Consider the following 7,500-nt stretch of genomic DNA (forward strand, 5'->3'; position numbering starts at 1 on the left):
TACGGGGTTAGGGTGACCCTACTTCCTGTAATGAGCCCTGTGCTGATACGGGGTTAGGGTGACTCTACTTCCTGTAATGAGCCCTGTGCTGATACGGGGTTAGGGTGACCCTACTTCCTGTAATGAGCCCTGTGCTGATACGGGGTTAGGGTGACCCTACTTCCTGTAATGAGCCCTGTGCTGATACGGGGTTAGGGTGACTCTACTTCCTGTAATGAGCCCTGTGCTGATACGGGGTTAGGGTGACCCTACTTCCTGTAATGAGCCCTGTGCTGATACGGGGTTAGGGTGACCCTACTTCCTGTAATGAGCCCTGTGCTGATACGGGGTTAGGGTGACTCTACTTCCTGTAATGAGCCCTGTGCTGATACGGGGTTAGGGTGACCCTACTTCCTGTAATGAGCCCTGTGCTGATACGGGGTTAGGGTGACCCTACTTCCTGTAATGAGCCCTGTGCTGATACGGGGTTAGGGTGACCCTACTTCCTGTAATGAGCCCTGTGCTGATACGGGGTTAGGGTGACCCTACTTCCTGTAATGAGCCCTGTGCTGATACGGGGTTAGGGTGACCCTACTTCCTGTAATGAGCCCTGTGCTGATACGGGGTTAGGGTGATTCTACTTCCTGTAATGAGCCCTGTGCTGATACGGGGTTAGGGTGACCCTACTTCCTGTAATGAGCCCTGTGCTGATACGGGGTTAGGGTGACTCTACTTCCTGTAATGAGCCCTGTGCTGATACGGGGTTAGGGTGACCCTACTTCCTGTAATGAGTCCTGTGCTGATACGGGGTTAGGGTGACTCTACTTCCTGTAATGAGCCCTGTGCTGATACGGGGTTAGGGTGACCCTACTTCCTGTAATGAGCCCTGTGCTGATACGGGGTTAGGGTGACTCTACTCTGGAGAAGGAGACATGACCTCCAACATGAGTTTATGTGTGTTTTTTTTTTTATTTTATTTAGAGTGGGCTCTTTTTAGACTCAAGATAAACATAAAGAAACTAAAAATAAATGTTCAAGCTCAAGTTCATGTGCTCTTTCTGAGGCTCCATCAGCCCCATCTCTCTGTAGTTCCCAGCGCCTAATGAGATGAAAAACAATCATATAAGTACAGTAGGTTGCTGGTAGCATAATGTCCCCGCTGCCACATACCCATACCCCAGGGTGAGTAGCAGTGGGGATTAGTGAGCACCAGCTGTGCTTCATTCTTGCACTTCTCTGCCGTCCACCACACCGGTGCTGAAGGAGTGCTGTACCTGAGCTTTATCTAAACCCAGCATGCACTGAGAGGGAGGTGGAGGATGAGGAGGATCTGCACAGTGTGAGAGAGGCAGCGCTGAAGATCACACTACACATCCTGAAGAACATGAACCACACAGATCTCGCTAACACACTGCAGAACAGTAAGAGCTCTGGACCATCAGTGTAACTCTTACACCACATGTTGACATGCGTAAACTCGCCACCTACACTCGGGTCCAAACAACCGAAGCACAGTCTGTCCAAAAAACTGTCTCAGCATGACAGTTATTGCATGAACACAGAGAGCAATGCACACTAAACTTTTAAACATCTCTGTGAAATTCACCGTAAAGCTTTGTGTAAATATCGCAAACATCTCTCACATCAGAATAAAATACAGTTATTTCTGCAGAGTGTCGATCAGCGTGTGTTGCACATGCATTTGCTCTCCTTTCAAGACATTTCAGGAATATTTTTGCCCCCATAGAAAATAGAACTGGGTGTATAAAATGGTCACAGCTGCACGAGGACATAAAACACCAGCGAAATTTATGTTATATAATTCTATATTTTTATTATTTATTATTTTTATTTGTTAGATTTATTATTATACAAAATAATCAAATGCCAATCAAAGCACACTGTCACGAATTCCTTCTCTCGGCGCATGTGGTGCACGTCTTGGCCTCCAGCGTTTCTTCCGTGGTTTGTGTTCTTGTTTATGTAGCCGTGTGTATTTTGTTTTGGTTCGTGTCTTGTCTCCACCCCTGTCTCGTCAATGGCTTAGCTTCTAGTGTGTCATGATTGCTCTCACCTGTTTTGTGTTTGTTCTCTATAAGCCCTTGAGTTTCAGCGTCTCAGGGTGAAGTCTGTGTGTCGTTCCCTGTGATTCTCTAGTTCTCCGTGTTGAGTATTTATAGTTTGAATTCCTGGTTTTGTTCTGTGCCTCGACTATGGATATAGATACGGATATGCCTGTGGTAACCCTGTCTGCCTGTGAAATATCCCCTGCCTTGGACTATGATAATGATTATTGACCTGCTCGAATAAACTACTCATTGATCATACACACTTGTGTCTTGCTGCTTCTTACACCTCAACACACACGTTACACATATCTGACAAATTCCTGACTAATCAGCGAACACCTTCACAGTATGAAAACAAACAAACAATTTCACATAAATTCAGATTCTGGTGCAGAAAATGAATCCTGGTGTGTAAACAACGTTACTGTGTGTAAGAGATACAAGGAGAGAGATTTTTGACTTTTCTGTGCCCTTCATTAGATCAGTGTTGGATAAAATTAAAATTAAAGACAACTTACCTACATGTTTTCACTTCTACATAAAAAAAAAAAATAAAAATCAGTGTTGAAAACAGACCCCTATTTGCACACCATTGTCAAACATCATCACATTCATTCTGTGAAACTTGTATTCTAGTCGAATTTGTGTCTCTGCTGTTAACATCTCGTCCATCTGTGAGATTTCCAGATTTTCTCTAGAAAAGGGTGAACCAAGGCTGCTGATCATCCTGTGCAGTATGTTAAAAAGTAGAAGCAGTCTGCAGCAGTCAGTGAGGTTACACTTGAACAGAAAAGCGTTAGTCGGCATCGCACAGTGAAGATCTTGCCACTGTAGATCTCCAGACCGCTTTAGCAGATGAAGGGGACGGAGCTGGAGGTACAGACACATGCGTTCTCCCCTTTGTGTCCACTCGTCCTTTGAGTTCTCGTGATAGTCCAGCTTCAGTTTCGAAGAATTGTGTACAGTTCTGGAAATGAGGCCTGAGCTGGACCTCTTGCATGTATTTCTCTACGCCAGAGAAGATCCTCAGTCCCTCTCAGTTCCAGGAAGACTGCTGTGGAAGGTGAGGTGGACTCTCTTCCAGGAACACTGAACTAGGAGCAGACTGTCAGTCTTGTTCCAGTGTGCAGATGATGCATTCTGAAAGATATCAAGGCTTAAGCACAGATGTCTCATGTCCTCAGAGCTGGCAGGGGAGCTGAGGGAGGCTGTGCTATTTCAGTTTTTTTCTTTTGACTGTGGGGTTCTAGAGCTGGATTAACATTCTGACTCACTAGGGTTTGGGTGGTGTTTTCAGAGTTGTTTGTAATTTCTCTCCTGGGTTGGTTAGTGAGTTCAGAAATGACTCTGATGCTCATACTGATAAGTTGATCATAAGCTCATATGTTCCTGGTTACACAGCTGCACTATTTGTCCATGTAGCACACAGTTATAGAAGGGAATGATTTATAATTGCACTATCCACCCAGATGAGGATGGTTCCCTTTTGAGTCTGGTTCCTCTCAAGGTTTCTTCCTCACCACCGTCACCTCTGGCTCACTCATTAGGTATAAATTCACATATTTACAATATATTTTTTGAATCCATTTATTTTTATAAAGCTGCTTTGTGACAATGTCCATTGTTAAAAGCGCTGTAGAAATAAAACTGAATTTGATTGAAAAATCACCACTGCTTTGTTCATCTGAGAGGCTGACCTGATGTTTCACCAACCTGATCACTGATTGCAGTTAGGACTTCTTCAGTGGGAGTGGAGTCATCTGGTGTGCATTTACACCCATGTCTCAGGGTCAGATGGAAGAAATTTCCATTTGGCTGCATTTAGGAGCATTTTTTGCCAACCACAATCAAGTCACACTCTGCAAACTTTATTAACTTTCACTATAAATCAATAAAACCAATAAATAAAGAGAAAAAGTAGGAATGCTCAGAGATGTGCTCCAAACACTTACACTCTCCCCCACTACCCCCATTCCTCAGAGAGAGAGAGAGAGAGAGAGAGAGAGAGAGAAAGAGACTCATTTCTATATTTATTTCTATAACTCAGGGGCTTCCATGCTGCAAGTGGTGATAATATTTTACTCACTACACATTCCACCACTGTCCATACTGTATCTTACACTCTTACATCAGTTGTGTTGTGTTGTGTGTTGTACTGAATGTCTTGTGTTGTATTTATTGTTTTGTCCATTGTGCACTGCTTCTTTGTCTTCCTCTGCTTTTGCACTGTGTGTTGTTGATTGTTGTCACTGCTGTCTGTGACGTCTGTAAGGTCACCCCAAGGCCTTAAAGAACGCTATTTCATTCTGCTGTATATTTTTGTAAATGTCTAGAATGACAATAAAACTCTCTAATCTAATCTATAGTGTTAGCACTATAGCTATCTATGTGCTTGAAGTTGGATAATCCAGCGGACTGCAGTGTGGAACTTGAGGATGGATGCCTCTGGCCCTCCCTCAGTAAACACCTTCCACAGAACTGCATGAACTGCATCTGATTAGAAAAGCGATTGAGCTAGGCCTCATTAACTAGCTAACATTAACTAGCTAACATTAACTAGCTAATACAATTGGTTAGACAGCAAGTCTAATGATAAATATCACAAACTTACAGAGTTTTCATGAAAAATGAAGTCGCTTTAAAAAAATCATCTAGGTTTTACTTTTTACTACTTAAAAGTAGCAACTTTCTCTTTCACTTACTGCCGCTTTAAGATTTCGACATATTGTCTGTGCTCTGGCTGAAGTAGAATTGAAGTGTCAGCACTTTGTCCAGCCCTGGATTTATGTTTAACAGTGTGTTTAAGAGAGAGTGTGAGGACCTGAGCGTACTGTAGCGTGACACGCGAGCTAAGTGTCGACGCTGAAGTGGGCGTGGCTCAGTGCTCAGTGCTCTCAGAGTTGAAGTGCTCTCACATACCTCAGTGTTTCTACACACTCACAAATACCTAAACGTGCACAACTCATGGCACGCTGCACTCATTATAAAAGGTTTAACAGGTGATGTGTGTTGTAGAGAGACGCTGTAGTTCCTCCTCTCGATATTTTTACAGAGCAGAGAGAGCACAATTCTGGGCTTTGATCATTAATTATGAAATATTTCCAGATCGCTGTCATCTCGTGTCATCAGTTCATTAGTGTGGCTACATACACGAGGATCGCGTTACCTACGAGTGTGTGTGAAAGCACCAGATTGGATTAATGCCTGATGCCAGTATCTGTATCGATGCAGCTCTAACACACACACACACACACACACACAGCATGTCTCAGTCAAATGCAACAGACTGAGTGTGATCTCCTGAGTGGACGTCTGCCAGCAACATCTCTCCCCAAACACACACACACACACACACACACACACTTTTAGTGTTAATTACTTCTGTGCTAAATAGTGCACAGTCAGGAATGTGTGAGGGTAAATTTTTTGTCATGGCACCATTCCTGTGTGTGTGTGTGTGTGTGTGTGTGTACAGATATAAGGATGTGAGGATCACCATGACAACAGTAACCAGGATGCACGGCTGTGAGAGGCCCCGATGGACAGCAAATGAGTTAGTCGAGCTTTAGCACGTCATTCTACAGCCCTGTGTGTGTGTGTGTGTGTGTGTGTGTGTGTGATCAGTGTGTGTGTATGGTTGTGAGGATAAATCCTAGGTAATGAAATGAGGAAAAGAAAACATTGCTCATGACACTGTAATATTTACTTTATGATCCTGCTCCATGTGAAGAGTCGGATTTCTGAGCTGAAGTTAGCGCAGCGTAAGAACAGACTTCAGCTCCTTCCGGGCCGGACGGCTGACATCAGTGATAAAATATTTTAGAAAACATTAACACTTGTATAAAGTGAGGTTTTATCCAGGACGTAGCTGTCGTGGTTCTTTTATTCCACCTTTATTTTTCTTTTTTAACAAGCTCAGTTAGGACACAGATTCTGTTAACAGAGAGTAACAGCTGGAAAAAATAAATCATCTAGCTGAAAAATCTGCAGTTTTTCTCCAGACGGGACTAAAATGATCAGATCAGCACTGAGTTGAAAAGCAGGAGGTCATTTGGGCTGAAATTTACTCCATAGAACAGAGAGAAAAACTCTGCCACGGCCTGGGAATGATGGAATTACGTCACTTCCACGTGTGAACCTAATCCGGTCTGAATGCAGTTCACGTCTCACGCCTCACGTCTCTCCTGACGTTTCATATCTCTGGAGAATTGTATGAGTTTTAAAGTGATATCTGACATGCTTCAGACACTCAGCTGCGGTGTTTAAGTTTATTTTAATATAAAAGAGTGAAAATGTTGTTGCTGAGATGAACGTTACTGATTACAGCTGCCAGGAAACGAAGTCTTGCCAGGCATCTCATGTTCATTATTCATAAAGGACACACAGGATGGTTTCATCCGTCCTCAGCGGAGAACCCGGAAAAGAGGACACTAGTCCTGTGTTCTAATGTCGTCTGTCTACTGTGCTTATTGGTTAGCATGCTAACTGGCTATAAGAGCACAATAGCACTTCATTAGCAGCAGGTGAAGAAACCTAAAACTGAACCGAGTTTAGAAATGTTTAAGCTCCTGTTAATACGTACGCAGTATAAACACCTACATAACGCAGAAACTCTTAATATAGTGCAGGGAGCCTCAGTCAAGGGGAAGTGGATCAGGGGAAGTGTTAAAGACAGGATTGAGAGGGAGCCAGAACTCATGCAGCTTTATGAATAATAAAATAAAAAGCCTTCATTAGCTGAGTTTAGAAACTGGAGTGAATTTTAATGATGTGTCTACACCCTGGCCACATGCACACACACACACACACACACACACACACACACGCACACACACATCCAGACGACATCCTTTAAATGTCAACATATTTTTCTGATGTCTGATACTAACCTGTGCATCTTTACAGAGCTTTTATGGCAGAATTATACATTTCTTCTCAACGTCAGATCCAGAATTACGCATTTCAGACATCAGTACTCCGTATTTTCTCTGATTTATCCCGTCTAAAACTCAGAACAGTAAAATCCAGACCAGGTGTAAAGGGCGTGGCAGAGAAGAGACGCTACACTACAGACGTGTCCTGGTCATGTGATCTACAAGCGCTTATAATAAAGATTGGTGTGTGTTAAATGAGGTGTGTGTAGTACACGTGGAGTGTTCGGTGTGATGTGCGTGAAGGTTTTGTTCCAGATGTTCAGATGGAGATCCGGTATCAGACGTCTTTGAAACGTACAGATCTGTAGCTCACTGCGACAGCTGTCTCCATAGCAACAGCTCAAAACACACCCGAGTGATGAAGACACAGAGACAGGGTTCCTCTATTCCCTCCTTTTTCTTTGCCTCGTGGATTCAGGATACGCTGTGTCGTTGCCGTGGGAACCACTGGGGTTCTGTAGAAAGCTTTGTTGTATTAAATGTTAAGTGTTTACACAGCCGTGGGGGCAGAGACGAAG

The sequence above is a fragment of the Pangasianodon hypophthalmus genome, chromosome 18 (genome assembly GCF_027358585.1).
Source record: "Pangasianodon hypophthalmus isolate fPanHyp1 chromosome 18, fPanHyp1.pri, whole genome shotgun sequence".
NCBI classification, from domain to species: domain Eukaryota; kingdom Metazoa; phylum Chordata; class Actinopteri; order Siluriformes; family Pangasiidae; genus Pangasianodon; species Pangasianodon hypophthalmus.